At 46.4% G+C, this 19122-nt stretch overlaps 1 non-coding gene across 1 annotated transcript; it reads left to right on the top strand.

Annotated features, from left to right (window-relative positions):
- Positions 1 to 7847: 7847 nt before the first annotated feature.
- TRNAM-CAU lies at positions 7848 to 7920 on the top strand. Its single transcript has one exon. It is a non-coding gene; the product is annotated as a tRNA-Met (tRNA).
- The last annotated feature ends 11202 nt before the right edge of the window (positions 7921 to 19122 follow it).

The raw sequence follows: 19122 nt of genomic DNA, 5'->3' as shown, positions 1-19122 counted from the left end.
TGTGGGGCATGATGAGCTCAGGAGGTCAGCAGGGTCCAGGCCCGCCAGACCCCAGGAGCCACCTGAGGCCTTTGGCCTTTAATTCATGGGCGGTGGGAGCCTCCGAGGCTGCCAGGCAAGACATGGAGCCCCTCAGGAAACCCTGGGTCCCCAGGGGTGGGGCCTGCCTCCTCAGTGTTCGTCAGCACGCCTCAGGGGGATGGCTCAGATGCTTCCAACAGCAGCCTGACACGCCTTCCCATCCACTCAGCTGAGTCAAAAACCCAGAGCTGGGAGGACTGAGGCCTTCCACAGCCCCGGACACTTGACAAAGGGACTGTGGCTGTTTCTGGCACAGCTTGGAGGGTGGGTCTGGTGAAGTTCTCTTCACTCCCTACAGCGGTCTGGGCCTGCCCAGCTGGCTGCTCTCTTGCCTCTGGCTTGTTACAGCCAGAATAATCAGAGGGTGGCGTTTAACCAAGTCTGCCACGTTACCTGTCTCTCTGTTTGGCACTGGGCCTCAGAAAACTTTGCCGCTTCCCAAAGCACCAAAGGAGAATTTAAGCTCCAAAGAGGGCCTTTCTCTCCAACCTCCTTCCTTCTCTGACAAACTTTCCCCTTACCCAGCCTCTTGGCTCTTTTTTATTTATTTATTTATTTATTTATTTATTTAGCAGAGAGAACTGGGTGTCCTGGTGCTTGATTTTGGAGCCAACTTCCCTGGATCCCTCCAACTGGAGCTGCAACTGCAGAGAACTGTTTGAGAAAGACAGGCTGTGGGCTGGGGCCAGGCCAGCTGTGGGCCACTCATGTGGTCCTCCAACCAGAAATCTGATCGTGATCCCTGCCCAGGCAGCTGGAGAGAGTGACTCATCAGTGGGAAGGAAGTGCAGGCAGAGGTCAGATGCAGGAAGAAAAGCCTGGCACATAACAGCTGTGACTGCTCCAGCACAGACAAATCTCTGAGCTTCTGGTCTTCACTTTCAGGTAAATGAAGAATTCCTTAGGTGCTCCCTTGGGGGTAAAATGACAAACCTGCCAGAATCCAGGACAAAAAAAATATTTTTTTGGCTGCCAACAAGTTCCTCAGACTTCCATGATCAAATACATGCATGATAACGATCACTGCAGTATTTGCTACTAATTGGGAAGAATTAAAAGCAACCTAGATGTACATCAATAGGGGAATGGCTAAATACAGTATGGAAATCGACACTCTGAGATACCCTCCTGGGATTACAACGGAGAGGATTTATATGTATTGGCAGGAAAAGAGTTCCATGCTTATTGTTAAGTAAAAAAAGTAAGTCACAGAACAATATGCACAGTATGATACCATTTCATGTACCTAAAATCCAATTGTATGTTTTTATATTTCTTGGAAAGAATACTTACCATATGGACATCAGTGGTTCCCTCTGGGGAGGGAAAAGGATTAAGGGGTGAGAATGGGGTAAGTGGCACTTTATTCACATGTGTATGTATATATGTGTGGCACATTGGATTGTTGTTCAACTCTTCACTCCCCAGGACTCTGCAGCCTCTCTCACTGTGGGCTGAGTATATTTCCCCACTGGTGTTGAACTTAGCCACGAGACTTGCTTTGGCTGATAGAATATTGATGGAGGGACCCAGAGCAGAGGGCTTACATGTGCTTGCTTTCCATGGTCCCTTGACATGGTCTCTTGGCTCAGAGTCTTGGGCTGCTGTGACCCTTCGTAAGAAGAATTTGCCTCCAGGGAATTGCTGGTCCAAGGAGAACACGCAGACTTAAAGAACAGCCTGGAACCCAACCTTGGCCGGGAGCAGAGCCCAGCCTGCCCACATTACCCTGAGCAAGCAAAATAAATGCTTGTGTAAGACTCTGAGTTTTGGGCATTTGTTAAGCAGCATTATTGCACTATTGCAATAGCACTATTGCACTATTACATATATTTTGTTTAATAGAAAATATGCAAAAACAATTTATTCAGTTTTCCCAAACAGGCCCCTCTTTCCTGTTTTCCTCCCCAGGGGTGGCAGCAGTAAGTTTCTGGACATTGCTTACCTAATTTGGAGTGACTCTTTGCTTCTCTCTATCCTTGACACTTAACCAGACCCAAGTCCTGGCCGTTCCTGTAGAAAGCATCTCCACCTGGCTCCCTTCTCTTGTCTCAGCAGCCACCTCCCAGAACAGGTTTTCCTTGCTTGCCCCAGGCCTGGATTGCTACACGGGTTCCCCAGGTGGGCTCTTTGCCTGGGTCCATCTAGCACTGCAGGAGAGGAATTACTCTAGCCATGTTTCCAGTAAGGTACCCTGCTGAACCGGCCCTGAGCCCACTTCCCCAAACACACACATGCACACACACATACACACACACACTCTCCACTCCATAAAATGGGCTTACGGCAGCCTCTACCGTATATACCATTAAATGCAACCTGAGGAGGGTGGCAGTCTGGACTAATGGACTACTGCCAAGTATTTAACACGGAGGGGTGTGTGTACACACTCCCCCAGGGAGACATGAGGATTTCCCAGGGAGAATTCTCCTAAAGTTGATCAGCTGGAGAGAGAGCTGCTGTAGGGGATCAGGCCACTGCCCTTTCCCATCTCCCTTTCCTCAACTGTCCTTCCCCCACCTTACAAAAGGTGGTGGCACTCCCACTGGAGGGCCTGTCCTTGGCCGTCATTCACTCCCACTTGGTGGGATCTTACTAGTTTAGTATAAGCAGGGTGTGAAAACCTCCAGCATCTCAAATAAAGGGAACCCTCAATTTGAGACATGATTTAAAAGTCTAGAAAGTGAAATATTTTAATGACTCATTGTAGTTTCCAATTCAAAACTGGAAGAGGATCTAACCAAGCTGATAGATTGATGAAAATAATTTCAAGTGATTTTTAGGACATAACTTGAAATGTATTTAAGGAATTGAGTCTTAGCGATATAACAACTCCTTCCATTCCTTTTTTTACATCTTTATGTGGACAAGGTTTCTCAGCACTTCTATCTGTAAATACGAAAAATAGAATTGGTGCTGAACGCCATCCTTTCTAGCAAAAACTAATAGTTGGCCACACATACATGAACTAAGTGGGATAAAAAAGTCCCATCCATCTCCTGGAGAGTAATTTTTGATAAAAGTTTACATTTTTGTATTTAATAATTATTCTTCAAATCTATACATATATTTGTGGGTTTTGATTACGAGTGCACTAACAAAAAATGATATGTTAATTAAGAAGAAAATTTTGATACATAGTGCCTTAAGTTCACAAGAAATAGAAAAAAATTCAATTTATGTACATATTTTTTGTTATTGAGAGGGTGATCAATAAAAGATATTTGAGCATAAAATTTGTATTAGGATAAAATTCTGTGTGGGGGGGAGTAGAATGGAAATATGAGTTCAAGGGAGAAAATAAATGTAAACTTGCCAAATGTTAAAGAAAAGCTTATTCATATATATTTAACATAGACTATGGTTTGTATGGAATCCATATGATATTTAGATATCATTGAATACATTTTAAAAGTCACACAGTTATTTTTTTAAAATCAACATTTACATTATATCAGGAATTACAACCTTTGCAATTGTTTGAACTTATTATGAGAAGGTTTAGATGACAATTTAACATTATGGGAGAGGTGCATAGATTTTTTTTTCCAAAATTATTTTAGGGTGTGCACAATTATTTTAGGAAAAACGTTTGGAGAGTGCTGCCGGGATGGCTAGAGGCCCGGTGTTGGCATCGGACTCCGGATGCAATCCTGTGTCCTCGGCTCACCTCCTAGTCTCTCCGAATTGGAGTCTGAGCATCTGAAAAATTAAGGGCGATAGTGGTAGTGATCTCTGCAGGTTGTTCTGGGGAGTGAATGAGTCACTACGAGAAAGCGTTTCCCCAAGGAAAGGGAGACTTCGTCGGTGGGAGTAGGAGGGGGAAGGAAACAGTTGAGGAAGGAAGAGGATCAGTTATCCCAGAGACAGAGATCTTTGACCTGGCTGATGAAGGGTGAGGAAGAATTGCCAGGCACAGAAATAGGGGCTGAGGGTGGAAAGGGCACATCAGGCGAGAGAACAGCCCGTGCAAAGGCCCTGAGGTGGGAAGGGCTTGTTCCGGGAGCTCGCTAGCACCCGCCACACCTCCCCTGCCGGTCCTCGGCCATCATCCTCTAGCGACCAGCCAGGCCCGGGGCTCACGGCCTGCGGGGGCCTCTGTGAGGCAGCCCCACTTCCTGCGCCTTCGACCCGCGTGGGATGTAACGCTGACCACTGTTTATTCCGGGCTCAACCAGGGCGTAACGCTGACCACTGTTTATTCCGGGCTCAACCAGGGCGCAATCAGCCAGCGTTTCCCCTCAGGGCGTCCACGAGGTAAATGGGGCACCTGCACCCGCCCAGATTCTGCAGCAAAGTGGGTTTCATCAAAGCTGTGAGGAGGCACGTGTGAATGTTTCATTACACTGAAAGGCCCAGAAAAGTCTTTGAAAATTGGTGGCACAAATATCCCGAAGGTGGAGACTTTATTTAGCAGAATATTTGCACACACACACCGCCCCCCATCCCCAACAACGTCTGCACTTTGCGTAAACAGGTCTGGGTGATGGTGGCCACCTCTGCGCGGGGCCCGGCCCGGTGCCCTGTACGCGATCGGGGCGCAGTCAGTGTGTCCTGAGTGGCCGCTAACGCCACTCCCATCCCCCATTTCCCGCTCCTGCCCCAGGGCTTCGGAAAACACCAGAACCAGACGGACCCCCACACCCTACCCCGCTCGGGATCAAGCCAAAGCTGGCGCCGAGGCGAGGGCGCAGCGGAGAAGAGAGGTGAGCGGCGGCGGCGACCCCGCGGCACAGCGCCCCCTTGCGGCGGCTCTGCTCCGCCGGTCCCGGGAGCCGGGAAGTCTGCGCGCCCAGAGGAAGCCCATCGAGGGCCGCGGCGCCTGGTGCCAGCTCCTCCTCCCGCTGCTTCCTCTCCCCTCCCGGGTTCACCTCCCCCGGCCCCCTCCTCCTCCCCCTCTTATCCTCTGTCTCCTCCCCCTTCCCCTCCGTCTCCCCCCCCCCTTATCCTAGTGCCTGCAATTTAAAAGTCTTTTAAATTAATTTATTTAAATTCTTAAACAGGTAAAAGATTCACACAGTTCAGGTATTAAAAAAAAAAAAAAAAAAAAACTTCAAAGGTATAGGGTGAAAAGTCTTCATCACATAAAAACATTAGACAAATCTCCCAGTCCCCAAACTGAGGAACGCTCTACAGAGAAATCCCCAAATCACAGGGACATTCTACAAAATCCCTGACCAGTACTCGTCAAAACCGTCAAAATCATCAAAAATAAAGAAGGTCGGAGAAGGTGTCACAACCCAGAGGAGTCTAAGGAGACACGAGGCCTCAATGTAATGTACCCCCAATGAGATTCTGGAACAGAAAAAGCAGATTAGGTAAAAAACAAAAACATTTGAACCAAGAATGGATTTTAATAAAACCAATGCTGCTTCATTAATTATAACAAATGAACCATACTAATGTCAGGTAATAATAGGGAAAACTGGGTGTGGGGTATATGGGAATTCTCTGTACTATCTTCCCGATTTTTCTGTAAATCTAAAACTGTTCTGAGAAATAAAGTTTACTTTTTAAAACAAAAGGTCTTCATCCCACCCCTGCCCCAACTTCACAGTTTCTACCTCTCCACATATTCGTTGTACTATTTTTTATGTAACCTTTCAGAGAGGTATACTAGCAGACAGGAATATATCCCCCCAACCTTTCGTTATACACAAATGGTGGCAAAACACACACAGCTCTGTCTCTGCTGTCTTCACTTCTTTCCTCTCAGAATACAGAGCGCTCTGCGTTCTTGATTATTGTGTGGACAGGGCCTTGGATCCTGGGGCCTGTCCCGTGTTAGTGACGCTGGGGCTGTTTCCAATATTTTGCTGTTCAAATGCGACTTCGGTGAATAACCCTGGACGTGGGCGAGTTTATCTGCTGGATAGATTCCCAGGCGTGGGATTGCTGGCCCCGCTAGTGGATCTGTTGGTCATTGTGGCAGACAGGGTCGTTGGGAGCATCCTCGGTCAAACCCATTTAATCCACAAGTCAATCAGCGCCTCCTCTGGCCTGGAGATCTACGTGGACACCCCAAGCCCCTGCGAGGATCCCTGCTAGTGTGTATGGGGTTCTGTCCGGCCTCCTCCCTCTTGCACCCGCGCCTGGATGCCGGAACCCCAGAACCCACAAACCCCGTTGTCGCTGGTAACGTAGGTGGGGAAGCTTCCCAGAGGATAGGGGACGGTCGGGGTGCTCCCACAGGGGGCTGCGGGGGTGGGATGCTCCTCTGAGGATTGGGTGTCGTGTGCGAGGTCTGGGGTCCAGACAGCTTTCCCACTGACCTCCCAATCCAGGAATCTCATCCCAAATATACTAAGACTCCCCCGCCTCCCCCCAAAAAAGATGGCCCTCTTCATCCCATCCCCGGAATTCTGGTACCTGCATTTTCTCTTTCTTACACAATCATATTGCCATTTGCTCCCTTAACTTCCCACCTTGTCTCTCAAATTCTGGGTTATTAGAAACAATTTCTTCTCCAACGTCTTATAAAAATTTTCAGATACACAGAGAAGATGAAAAAATTGTAGAGTGACTACCCGTATCCCCGCCACCCAGATTCTACATTAACATCTGACTCCACTCGCTGTCTCCGGAATTTCTCCACTTCTGTATCCCCCTGTCCGTCCACCAAGCCTGTCTTCTGACGCACTCCAGACTCGCAGATGTCTGCACACCCTCTCTGTGCTTCCGCGCGCCTGGGTTGCCTAGAGTTCAGGCTTTGTCGAAATTTTTTTTAAAGTAAAATTCACAAACAGCGAAATATACAAATCTTAAGTATGCCGTGGTCTGGCTGACTTTAGATGGTACATTGAAAGGTATTCTTTATCCTAATAATTATGTATATATTTTAAAGTGCTTTAGGAAAAAAAAAATACCCGTTTCCCATTTATGAGATGACAAAGTTTCCTTTAACAATGGAAGTGTTTAAATGAGCTGACGTAAAGGGCTGGGGGAAAGGGAAGGAAGAGGAAGAGAAGAGAGTGGGGGAGATTCCAAGATGCTGAAGCTGTGACTTGGGGTGTCGTTTCCCGAGCTGCGGACGCCTCAAAGAAGAGACTCCTCATTTTGGGCAGCAGTGAAAACTTGGGGGGCTAGGGAGGGAGCTGGATCCGGGTCTGCGGTGGGGACCGGCTCTGTGCTCGCGGGTTTAAATCAGCTTGCATTTGCGCTCCCGCCCCGGCTCCTGCAGGCTGAAGGTGTCCCTGTGAACGCAACACCTAGCACAGTGCTGGGAACACAGCTGGTGCTCAATAAATGCTTCACGCGATTATGAGTATGTGAATGTGTTGTAAGAACTATACAAACATAGGGGTTCACGACAGCGGGAGGACTGCCCCTAACACGTTACCCTCTACCAAGCCCGGCAGGTGAGCGGCAAATAGACAAATAGACCTGCGGGCTGAGGAAGGCAGAGCGGGCTGCGCGGTCGGCCTTGATCCTTTTTTTTTAATGTTTGTTTGCTTGTTAGAGTAGCTGTCGAAAACTAAGACAGATATAAACGACTTGTACATGGAGAAAAAAACAGCAGATCATTACTGAAAGAAATTAAAGAGGACTTAAAGAAATGGAAATATATTCTATGCTTATGGATTGGAAAAAGTAATAGGTAGATTAGGAAGGGAGCTGCCGAAAGGAGGCACTGTGAGCCGAGATCTTCGAGTGTCCTGGGTCGCTAATCCAGCAAAAAACAGGAATAAACTTGTGACATTATGAGCGTGCAAGCTCGGGCGTCCAAAGTGGCCTCTTCACTACGTGAGCCGAAAGCGCCTGTAGGTGCCTCGTTAGCGCAGTAGGCAGCGCGTCAGTCTCATAATCTGAAGGTCGTGAGTTCGACCCTCACACGGGGCACAATACTTTTGTTTGTCGTCGGTCTTCACTTTCGCTGGAAATTCGGGTTTTAACTCTGTTAGCGTTAAATCTGTGAACGCTGGGGAGCCGGAGCTTCCGCGCATTTCCGCGCTTGGGTCGGTTGGCCTGTGCTAAGGTCGGACGCTACCGCCGCAAGTAGGTGGGCCGCAACCCATTCACCCGCAAGAAATCTGACTCAGCAGCAGCCAGGGGGACCCGAGGTTAAACATCTGATTGGCCCCAAATTTATCCTCCGTCCACGTTTTATCTGCGTCCCCAACCAGGCCTGCGATACTGCCTGCTCCCGCCTGCATCCCCATCCAGCAGGCATACAGCATACAGCAGGTGCTCAATAAATGTCCAAAGAACTGAATCGCAGCTATTTTGGATAATGTTTTACTTAAAAAAAGAGAAGTAGGGGCGTTCATCGTAGAACACCTGAGAATTGTAGAAAAGGCCACGGTAGCAACAGAAGTCACCCGTCATCCCACCTGGAGAGGGGTCCTGGGCATTCGCTCTCGGGGGTCTCGGGGGAGGGGCGACGAGCAAATCCTCCTCGCGTGGAGCCGGCCCGGCAGGCGCTCGCGGGGTGGTGCCGTCACCAGCGCGTGGGAGGTTGGGGTCCCCCCGAGGGGAAGACCTGCCCGCGCTGGGTCGGCCGGGGACCCGGGTGAGCTCCAGGAGCCGCAGCGGCCTCGGGTGCCCAGGAGGGATCCTCCGCCAGCGCCTGGAGCCGCGCCCTCGCCCCCCACCCTGGGTCAGGCCCGCGCCTTGCCCTTGAGCACCGGCTGTTCGGGGGGACGTGCACGGCCCTGGGTTTGGCCCCGCGACGCCCTCAGTCCAGGAGGGCGCCTCCGAGTCCAAGGCCCTTTAATGGAGGCAGCAGCGGAGTGACACGGGGCGCGGCGGCGAGGGACTGGGGGTGCGGGTGGGGAGTGGGCAGAGGTGACGAGAGGCCAGGCAGTGGCGGGCCCTGAGCACCAGCCGGGGATGTGGGGCTTGTGGAGCAGGGGAGTGGCGGCCATCACAGGGTCAGGGGAGAGGGGTCTTAGAGGGGTCAGGCGGGCGGCTGCGGGGGCTGTGAGTTCAGCGCGGCTTGGAGCGCAGACGCGGCAGGGCCAGACGACAACAGAGGCGGCCCGGGGGATCCGAGCTTGCCCGTCCGTCTGGAGGGCGAGAACTAGTGGAGCCTGGGGTCCTGGATGAGGCGCCAGGCCCTAGGACAGGCTCCTGCCTCTGCCCCTTCTGATCTCTGACCTGCAGCTAATCTGGGATTCCTCCAGGGGGGAGCCCTGGAGTGCTGGCCCCAAGGGCTGGGCACCCCGTCTGGGTGGGGGCTGGTTCTAGAGCTGACACAAACCATTGACCTAGGGGGGAAAGTAATCGGTCAGTAGAAGCAGGGTTACACTGCAGGGAAAAACACCCCCCCTCCCCCAATCTCAGTGGCTTAACATGACAAAGGATATTTATCACTCAGGCCACAGCATCTGCTGCGGGTCAAGGACTCTGCTCAAGTCACTCAGGGATCCAGCTACTGGAGGCTCCAGGGTTCCTCCCGACAAGTGCTCCCACCTTTAAGCTCCCAGACAGAACCGAGGTGGAGCAAGGCACTGGCTTTTTAAGCTTCTGCTCACCTTCCATTGGTCAAAGCAAGTCACGTGGCCACAGTCCAGTTCCCTGCCCTGGAAGTTCAGTCTCACCTTATGCCAGGAAGGAGGGAGAACTGGAGATGTTTGGTGCCCTGGCCCTAATCACTGTGGCCAGGAGGCGCAGGGGTCGGGGCTGGGAGTGGTTGTAGAGGAGGCCTCCACACTCAAAGGAAAGTCTTGTTTGGGGAAATCGATTGGGGGGGGGAGGTCATCCTCAGAATGGAAGTGAAAGGTGGAGCCAAAGGACAAGAAATACCCAAGGGAGGGATGCAGAGGAAGAGACAGATAGGCGGACACAGTAGGTGCTCAATTATTGCTTGGTAGAAGAATGAGGCTGGGGAGGCAGCTGCAGTGATTCTGCTCCTGCCCAATCCCCCTTCCCAGCTCAGGCACTCAGGCCAGCCTCTTATCAGGATGCTGGAGCCACTGAGCCTGATGTGCTGATGGGATAACCAGGCTCTGATTTCAAATGATTTCAAACGAAGGCTTAGTGGTTCCCCCAATCCTGTGCGTTCCCATCTGGGTGAGGGAAAGTGAGTGCTGTTCCTAAGGAGAGCTGTCTGTGCCCAGGTGTGATGATGGACCGTTGGTGGGGGAAGGACCCATGGTGGGTCCCAGGGTGGCAGATACAGGTTGCCTTAGTGTCTCACAGCTGCTGGAACAAAGCGGCACAACCTTGTGGCTTTAAACATCAGCAAGTTATTGTCTTGCAGTTCTGGAGGCCAGAGGTCCGAAATCAAGGTGTCAGCATGGCCAGGCTTTCTCTGAGACCTGAAGGGGAAGAGTCCTGCCTTGCATCTCGCAGCTTCTAATGGTTACGGTGACCCTTGGCGTTCCTCGGCCTGTGGCAGCCTTACTCCAAGCTCTGCCTCTGTCTTCACAGGGTCTTCCCTCTGTGTCTGTCTGGCCCTGTGTCCCAATTCCCCTTTCCTTATGAGGACACCAGTCACAATGAATTAGAGCCCACCCTAATCTAGTTTAGACTCATCTTAACTACTCACATCTTCAAAGACCCTATTTCCAAATAAGGTCATGTTCATGGGACCAGTGGTTTGGACTTGAATATCTTTTTTTGGGGGGGGGGCTGGGGTCCACAGTTCACATAGCCTGAAACCTTCTTTATATGGGCAGCACAAGGCTCAAGTCTCTCTTCCCTGGGTAATGGTTATGCTTATTTCTAGACTGAAGGTTGCAAAACTGCAGAAGCGGTAGGAGCAGGGTGATTTGGGGCACTCTGCTTAACATCTGTGAGCCCAGGGCTTCGCCACCTAGAAGGTTAGAGAGATGATGAAATGAGATGACGGATAAGTGCTTGGCACGTAGCCTTGCACATAAACTCTCCACACACATTAACTGTCATTATCAACACCTTCACTAAGAAGAAGTAAATGGGACAGATGAAATGAAAGGACATGGTCTTCAGGGGGTGTTTTTGAGGGAGGGAGGAAAGAGGGAGTGCACAAGAGCAGCAGGCGAGACCTCAGCCAATCATATAAAGACAGAAGTCTGCTATTGTTAACGTAGTTGCTTTACTTGAGCTCAGATAAAATTACACCCTGCTCTGAATGGTGTGTCCCCCTTTGTTTTTGAAAGAATTCCCAGATGTGTCCCATGATTGACTGCCCTGGCTGCACCTGTGGGCCTGGGCTGTCCAGGTGTGCAGCATATCCCCGGGAGCTGGCTGTGTCGGCCACACAGAGCCCCTGCTAACCCTTCGCTGGTCCAGCCACACAGGGCAGTCTGCTCCTCCAGGCGAGGCCTGCACTTTCAAACATCATCAGTCCCATCGTGTCTGGTAAGTGCAGTGCAGGTAAGAAGGCACAAAGAGAAAGTGGTGCTGCTGATGACTTGCATACAGAAGATGCTGACAGGCAGAATGAACTGGTAAAGCAGATGGAAAGAGCTGTGCCTCTACAATCCACAGTCAGCCAGGGTCAAGGAGGGTGACTTGCAAAAACGGAAAACCTTTTAAACTCACGGCTGAGGGCTCAGCATCCGCCTTGGGTGCCTGTTAGCGTGCTATCAATAGGAGACTGTGACTCAGTCCAAGAACTCTAAGGCCAAGCAGGGGGCGAAGGCAGCCGATGGAGGGAACCTGTGCTGACAGCTCGAAGGGTTCCAGGCCCACGTGGCTGTGCCCCACCTCAGAGGGAGTGAAGATGGTGGGAGACCCCGGCAGATTCCAGGGCGGACACAGCCTTCCCTGCAGCAATAGGGGACCTCATCAGATGGGGAGCAGGCATTGCCGTGGCTTATGGGCCTCATCAAATTTTCAAGGGCACCAGAACTGGCCTATTTTGCAAGAAGATGCCCGATAGGATGTATGTGAACAAAGAGCAGAATGTAGGCTTGATTTTAAAGGGTTATAGGACCAATTCACACTTCTGAATTGTGGAGATGTATCTGGAAACTTCAAGTTTCAATTCCTCTTAGTCACTTTGTTGACTTTATTGATTTTTTCAAAGAACCAACTTTTGGTTTTGTTGATTCTGTCTATTGTTTTTTCTTTCCCTTTTTTAAAAAATTTATTTTTTATTAGAGAAGTTGTAGGTTTACAGAAAAATCATGCAGAAAACACAGAGTTCCCATATACCCCACACACATAGTTTTCCTATTAACATTTTGCATTAGTGTGGTACCTTTGTTAAAATTGATGAAACAATATTATTGTATTTGTACTATTAACTATAGTCTGTAGTTTACATTAGGGTTCACTGTGTTGTACAGTCCTATGTTTTGTTTTGTTTTTTACTTTTTATTCTGGCAACATATGTACTATACAACATAAAATTTCTTCTTTTAGCCACATTCAAATATATAAGTCAGTTGGTGTTAATTACATTCACAATGTTGTGCTACCATCACCACCATCCATTACCAAAATCTTTTCATCTCTGCTCACATTTATTCTAGTTTCTGACTCAATGAATTTGCTTATTCTAATTACTTCACATTAAGGAACATTACTGATTTGTACATGTTGCTCTCGTATCCCACCATTTTACTGAATTCATTTATTAGCTCTAGGAGCTTTGTTGTGGATTTTTTCTGGATTGTTTATATATAAGATCAAGTCATCTGCAAAAATGGCAAGTTTTACTTCTTTTCCAATTTGGATGCCTTTTATTTCTTTTTCTTGACTAACTGCTTTGGCTACAACTTCCAGTACAATCTGAATAACAGTGGTAACAGTGGACATCCTTGTCTTGTTCCTGATTTTAGAGGGAAAGCTTTCAGTCTCTCACCATGAATATGTATTGGCTGTGAGCTCCTCATATATGCCCTTCATCGTGTTGAGGTAGTTTCCTTCTGTTTTAGTTTTCTAGGCTGCTCAAGCAAATGCAATGAAATGAGTTGGATTAAACAACAGGAATTTATTTGCTTATGGTTTTGAAGCTAAAAGAAAGTCTAAATAAGGCCTCATCAAGGCGATGCTTTCTCCCCAAAGAGGCTGCTGTTGTGGGCTGGCTGGCTCCTTGGGCCTTAATTTGTCACATGGCAAGGCACATGGTGGCATCTCCCGATTTCTCCCTTCTTTTCCAGGTTCTGTTGATTTCATCTTCTAGTGGCTTCCTCTGTGGCTTTCTCTCTCTCTCTCTGAATTTCACTTACTTTTATAAAGGAGTCTAGTAAAGGATTAAGACCCATCCTGACTGAGGTGAGCCACACCTTCTTAACTGAAGTAACCTCATCAAAAGTTCCTACTTACAGTGGGTTCACACCCACAGGAGTGGATTAGATTTAAGAACATGTTTCTCTGGGGTACATACAGCTTCAAACCACCACATCATCTAGTCCTGATTTTCTAAGTGTTTTTATCAAGAAGAGGTGCTGGATTTTGTCAAATGCCTTTTCTGTGTCAATTAAGATGGACATGTGTTTTTTTTCATTCATTCTATTAATGTGGTGTATTATATTAATTGATTTTCTTATGCAGAATCAACTTTTCATATTTGGGGTAAATCTCACTTGATCAGGATATTAGGGTGTATAATTCTCTTCTTGTGCTGTTTGCTAGTATTTTGAGAATTTTTGCATCTATTTTCATTAAGGATATCGTTCTGCAATTTTCTTTTCTTGTGGTATCTTTATCTAGTTGTGGTATTAAGGTGATGTTGGCCTCCTAGAATGAATTAGGAATTGTTCCTTCATCTTCAATATTCTAGATGAGTTTGAGCAGGTTTGGTATTAATTTTTCCTGGAATGTTTGGTAAAATTCCCTTGTGAAGCCATCTCGTCCTGGGCTTTTCTTTTTGGGGGAGGTTTTTGATTACAGATTCAATCTCTTTACTAGTTCTTTGTTTGTTGAGACCTATTTCTTCTTGAATCAGTGTAAGTTGTTTGTTTCTAGGAATTCATCCAGTTCATCTCAGTTATCTAATTTGTTGGCATGTAGTTGTTTGTAGTATCCTCTGATAGTCCTTTTTGTTTCTGTAGTATTGGTACTAATGTTCTTTTCACTTCTGATTTTGGTTAGTTGAGTCCTCTCTTTTTTCTTTGTCAGTCTAGCTGAAAGTTTGTCGATTTTATTGATCTTTTCAAAGAACCAAGTTTTGGTTTTGTTGATTCTATTGTTTTTTTAAAATTCTCTGTCCCATGTATCTCTGCTCTAATCTTTGTTATTTCCTTCCTTCTGCTTGCTTTGGATTTAGCTTGTTGTTTTTCTAGATCCTCCAGCTTTGAGGTGAGGTCTCTAATTTGAGATCTTTCTTCTTTTTTTAATGTAAGCACTTATAACTATAAATTTCCCTCTTAGCACTGCCTTTGCTGATCTCATAAGTTTTGGTATGTTGTGCTTTCATTTTTATTTACCTCAAGGTATTTCCTAATTTCCTTTGTGATTTCTTCTTTGATTCATTGATGGTTTAAGAGTGTGTTTAATTTCCACATATTTGTGAATTTTCCAGTTCTCCCTCTGTTAGTGATTTCTAGCTTCACCACTCCATTATGGTGGGAGAGGAAGCACTGTAGGATTTCAGTATTGTAAAGTTTATTGAGACTTGTTTTGTAAAATAGTATCCTCTGAGAGCAGTCTTTTGTTAAGAAGAACAGAGGGCAGGGGCAAAACAAACAAACAAACAAACAAAAACAAAATCAAACACCCAGTGTTCTTTTTTGCTTTAATTGTTCCTTTTCACTTTAATTTTTATTCTTATTATTTTTGTGTGTGTGGTAATGAAAATGTTCAAAAATTAATTTTGGTGATGAACACAACTATATAATGGGACTGTGAACAACTGAATGTACGCTTTGTATGACTGCATGGTATGTGAATATATCTCAATAAAAATGAGTTAAAAAAATTAAAGTGGAAGAAATAAAAAAAAAAAAAAGAACAGAAGGCTCAGCGCATATTTCAAAGAGGCTACTGCCCACTCCTGCGGGAAGCAGGAGGGGATTTCTCCAGTCTTCACTGTGAGAACCTGGAAAGGCTCTTGGAGGTAAAAACTCAGGAAGGTGTGGGGACCCTCCTAACACTGGGCCCCCGGGGTCTGTAACTCTTGAACCAGTCCACAGGAGCCTCCAGCGATGGTCAGTTAGTTTAAACATAGCTCCAGTGGGGAGTTTCTGTTCCTGGGCTGCTTCTCCAGCTAAGAGGTTTTCTTTATCCGTCACTCTCCTGTTTTCAGGGCAGTGCTTTGCCCTTCCATTGGGGACACTGTGCAACATCGGAGAACTAAAATAGGAGAAAAACCCTTTGAATGTAAGAAACGTGAAAAGGCCTTTAGCCGAGCTTAATAACATAGTCAACATCACTGAATTCATACCGGAGAGAAACTCTAAGTTTGTCCGTGTGGAGAGGGATTGAATCCAAGTCCGAAGTCCGTTTAACTTTGTAAAACTCACATATGAGAGAAATCTTGTGAATGTAATAAATATGAAAAGCCTGTAGGGATCCAACTCAAAGGAATACTTGACAAACTTTTTGAACGTAGTCAGTATGGGAAGAATTTTAGCCACACTCATTCCTTTTTCAATCCCAAAGAAATCACACTATCAAGAAACTGGAGTAGGGTTGAGGTCTTCCATGCCAAGAGGCAGGAAGAGATAATTATACATCTATTTTGTTTATTTTATTAAATGTGATAATCTTTGAAATGCCAACCAAGGATTCAGCCAAGTATCTGAAACCTGCTAAGGCAGTGACTATGAAGATTTTTATTGGGAGAACTGTAGGCTCAGAGATAATTGGAAGAATGTGATAAAAAGAACTTCATTGGTTGAGAGCATTCATAACTCACTTTTACCAGAGGAACCAAAACTTCTTTTTTTTTTATTTTGAAATAAATTCAGAATTATAGGAACAGTTGCAAAAACAATACAAACCCCATACACAGAACTCCAGCATACCCTGACCCCCCTCCCCTGATACCCCAATCCACCAACTTTAACATGCTGTCATACCGCTATTTCTTTCCCTCCCTCCCTCCCTCCCTATCTATCATCCATCATCTATTGCTCTGTCTTCTGAACATGTGAGAGCTAGCTGCACACATCCTTGAACAAACACTATAATTCACATATACAACTCCCATGAACAAGAACATTCTTGTACGGAATCCCATTAAATGCAGCTAAGAAGTGTAAGAGATTCAACATTGATACAAAGCTTACATTCTACATTTCCTTATGTCTCAACTGTGTCCCTTTGAGCCTCCTGTTCTCCATCCTCAGATCCCATCCAGGGTCATCCTTGACATTCAATTGTCATCTATTTAGACTGTCTTTTTTTTTTTTTTCCTCAATTGTGGAAACATATTTACAACCTAAATCTTCCCTTTCCACCCCGTCCCTAGCATTCCATTAGTGGGATTAATCACATTTAGAATGTTGTAATGCTATCACCTTCCCACCATCCATTACTAGAAATTTCCCTTCACCTCAAACAGCAACCCTACGCTCATTTCTTAACTCCCCATTGCCCCTTCCCCTATCTCTCTTAACCCATACTCTACTTTTCATCTCTATGGTCATATTTTCTGATAATTTCTTTGTGTTTACTGTGGGGCTTAAAATTAACCTCTTAAATCCATAACAATCTTGTTTTTCTTTGATACCAACTTAACTTCAATAGGACACATAAACTATGTTCCTATACTCCTCCATTCCCCCACCTTTTTATAGTTCTTGTCAAAAATTACATATTTTACATTGAGTTCAAAACCACTGATTTGTCATTAGAGTTTGTGTATTTTAGATCCTGTAGGAAGTAAATAGTGGAGTTACAATTCAAAAATTATTGACTTCTATTTGTATTCCATTGTGGTCAGAGAATGTGCTTTGAATATATTCAATTTTTTTTTTTTTTAATTTATTGAGGCTTGTTTTATGTCCCAGCATATAGTCCATTCTGGAGAAAGATCTGTGATCACTAGAGAAAAATGAGTGTCCTGGTGATTTGGGATGTAGGGTTTTATACATGTTTGTTAAAATTCTCTATATCTCTTTCTCCTTTCTTTGTTTCTCTGTCGGTAGGGCTCCCTTTAGTATCTGAAGTAGGGCACGCCTTTTATTGGCAAATTCTCTCAGCATTTGTTTGTCTGTGAAAAATTTAAGCTCTCCCTCAAATTTGAAGGAGAGTTTTGCTGGATAAAGTATTCTTGGTTGGAAATTTTTCTGTCTCAGAATTTTAAGTATGTCATGCCACTGCCTTCTCACCTCCATGGTGGCCGCTGAGTAGTCACTACTTAGTCTTATGTTGTTTCCTTTGTATGTGGTGAATTGCTTTTCTCTTGCTGCTTTCAGAACTTGCTCCTTCTCTTCAGTATTTGACAGTCTGATCAGAATATGTCTCGGAGTGGGTTTATTTGGATTTATTCTATTTGGAGTTCACTGGGCATTTATGCTTTGTGTATTTATATTGTGTAGAAGGTTTGGGAAGTTTTCCCCAACAATTTCTTTGAATACTCTTTCTAGACCTTTACCCTTCTCTTCCCCTTCTGGGACACCAATGAGTCTTAAGTTTGGATGTTTTATTTTATCTGTCGTATCCCTGAGATCTGTTTCAATTTTTTTGATTTTTTTCTCCATTCTTTCTTTTGTTCTTTCATTTTCTGTTCTGTGGACTTCTAGGACACTGAGATGTTGTTCAACTTCCTCTAATCTTGTGTTATGAGTATCCAGAGTCTTTTTAATTTGGCCAACAGTTTCTTTTATTTCCATAAGATATTCTATTTTTTTATTTACTCTTACAATGTCTTCTTTATGCTCTTCTAGGGTCTTCTTTATGTCACTTATATCCTGTGTCATGGTCTTCTTCATGTCCTTTATATCCTTTGCCATGTTTTCATTCCTCGATTGTAGTTCTTTGATTAATTGTGCCAAGTACTGTGTCTCTTCTGATATTTTGATTTGGGTGTTTGGGATTGGGTTCTCCATATCATCTGGTTTTATCATATGCATTAAGATTTTCTATTGTTTTTGGCCTCTTGGCATTTACTTTGCTTGATAGGGTTCTTTTAAGTTGTAAAAAAAAATACCAATCTAATTTTTCAGAAATACAAGTTAGTGGCCTACATTTCAATAACTAACCAGCAGATGGCGCCTGCGAGTCACCTATACCCCTCAAGTCAGTTCTCCTCAACCTTGTCCCCACAGTGTGTGGGGAAATGATTCTTGTGGGTTTCAGTTGGTGAACTCAGTTTGGGTGTGTTGCTGGAGCTGTCTGCCCTGAATGTGGGGCGTGTGTCCAGGTGGCTAGGGAGGCAGGGCAGCTTTAATATTCAACCCCCCCCAGGTGTTTCCAGAGATTCAAGGCCGCTGCAAGACTCTAAGCCTTCATTTCAGTTCTGCCCCAGACCCTCTCTGTCACTGACCCACAAACCACTGGCAATGACGTTGTGTCCCTGGGTTTTCCAAGTGGGCCCCCCTTCTCAGCTATGCTCTTCCAGGACCTCTGCTGAGGGAAGGCTGTGCTACGTCACAAGTGCGCGCCATCCCTCAAGGGAAGCCCTGGGCCACCGGGCCATGCAGGAGCGCTCCCGGCCTGATGCAAAGATGGAGGAACAGGGCGTCTCAACCCCCACCCCGGCACAGTTCCTCCTTCCCAGTTCCAGGACAACTGGCACAGCTCTGGGCTGTGGGCACAGCCCCGGGCAGGAGTGTCTCCAGACCACTGGCGAGCCAGCTGCAAGCAGCGGGGTTTCTTTCTCCTTCCGGCTCTCCCCTCTGCTCCCCTGGCCCTGAGGGAATCTGCAGCGGTCTATCCTCCACGCCAGACACTGAGAGGCCGGCTCATCCCGCTCCTGCCGTGCTTCACTGCACAGTTCCCCCTGTCACAATTGCAGCCGCTCCTGGGTTTTTCCCTTTATTATTATTATGTTTGAAAGAACCAGTCTGTCTCCAAATGCCAACCCCCGGCTTTCCCACACTGCTGTGCGGCTGCGGGTCTTTCAGCTGGCTTACTCGTTTCAGAATGCAGACTCCTGATTTCACCAAGTGTACGGCCCCTGTGGTTCTAGCAGACCTCATCCAGCTGGTGCATCGCTGAAACCAGTATTCTGGGTCACCTTCTGGTTTTTATCTAGTATTTTTCATGGAGGTGTTTTTTTGC

This window comes from Choloepus didactylus, chromosome 14, assembly GCF_015220235.1.
Source record: "Choloepus didactylus isolate mChoDid1 chromosome 14, mChoDid1.pri, whole genome shotgun sequence".
NCBI lineage: Eukaryota > Metazoa > Chordata > Mammalia > Pilosa > Megalonychidae > Choloepus > Choloepus didactylus.
The sequence above is the reverse complement of the archived record's forward strand: the minus strand, read 5'-3'. Positions and strand labels throughout refer to the sequence as shown.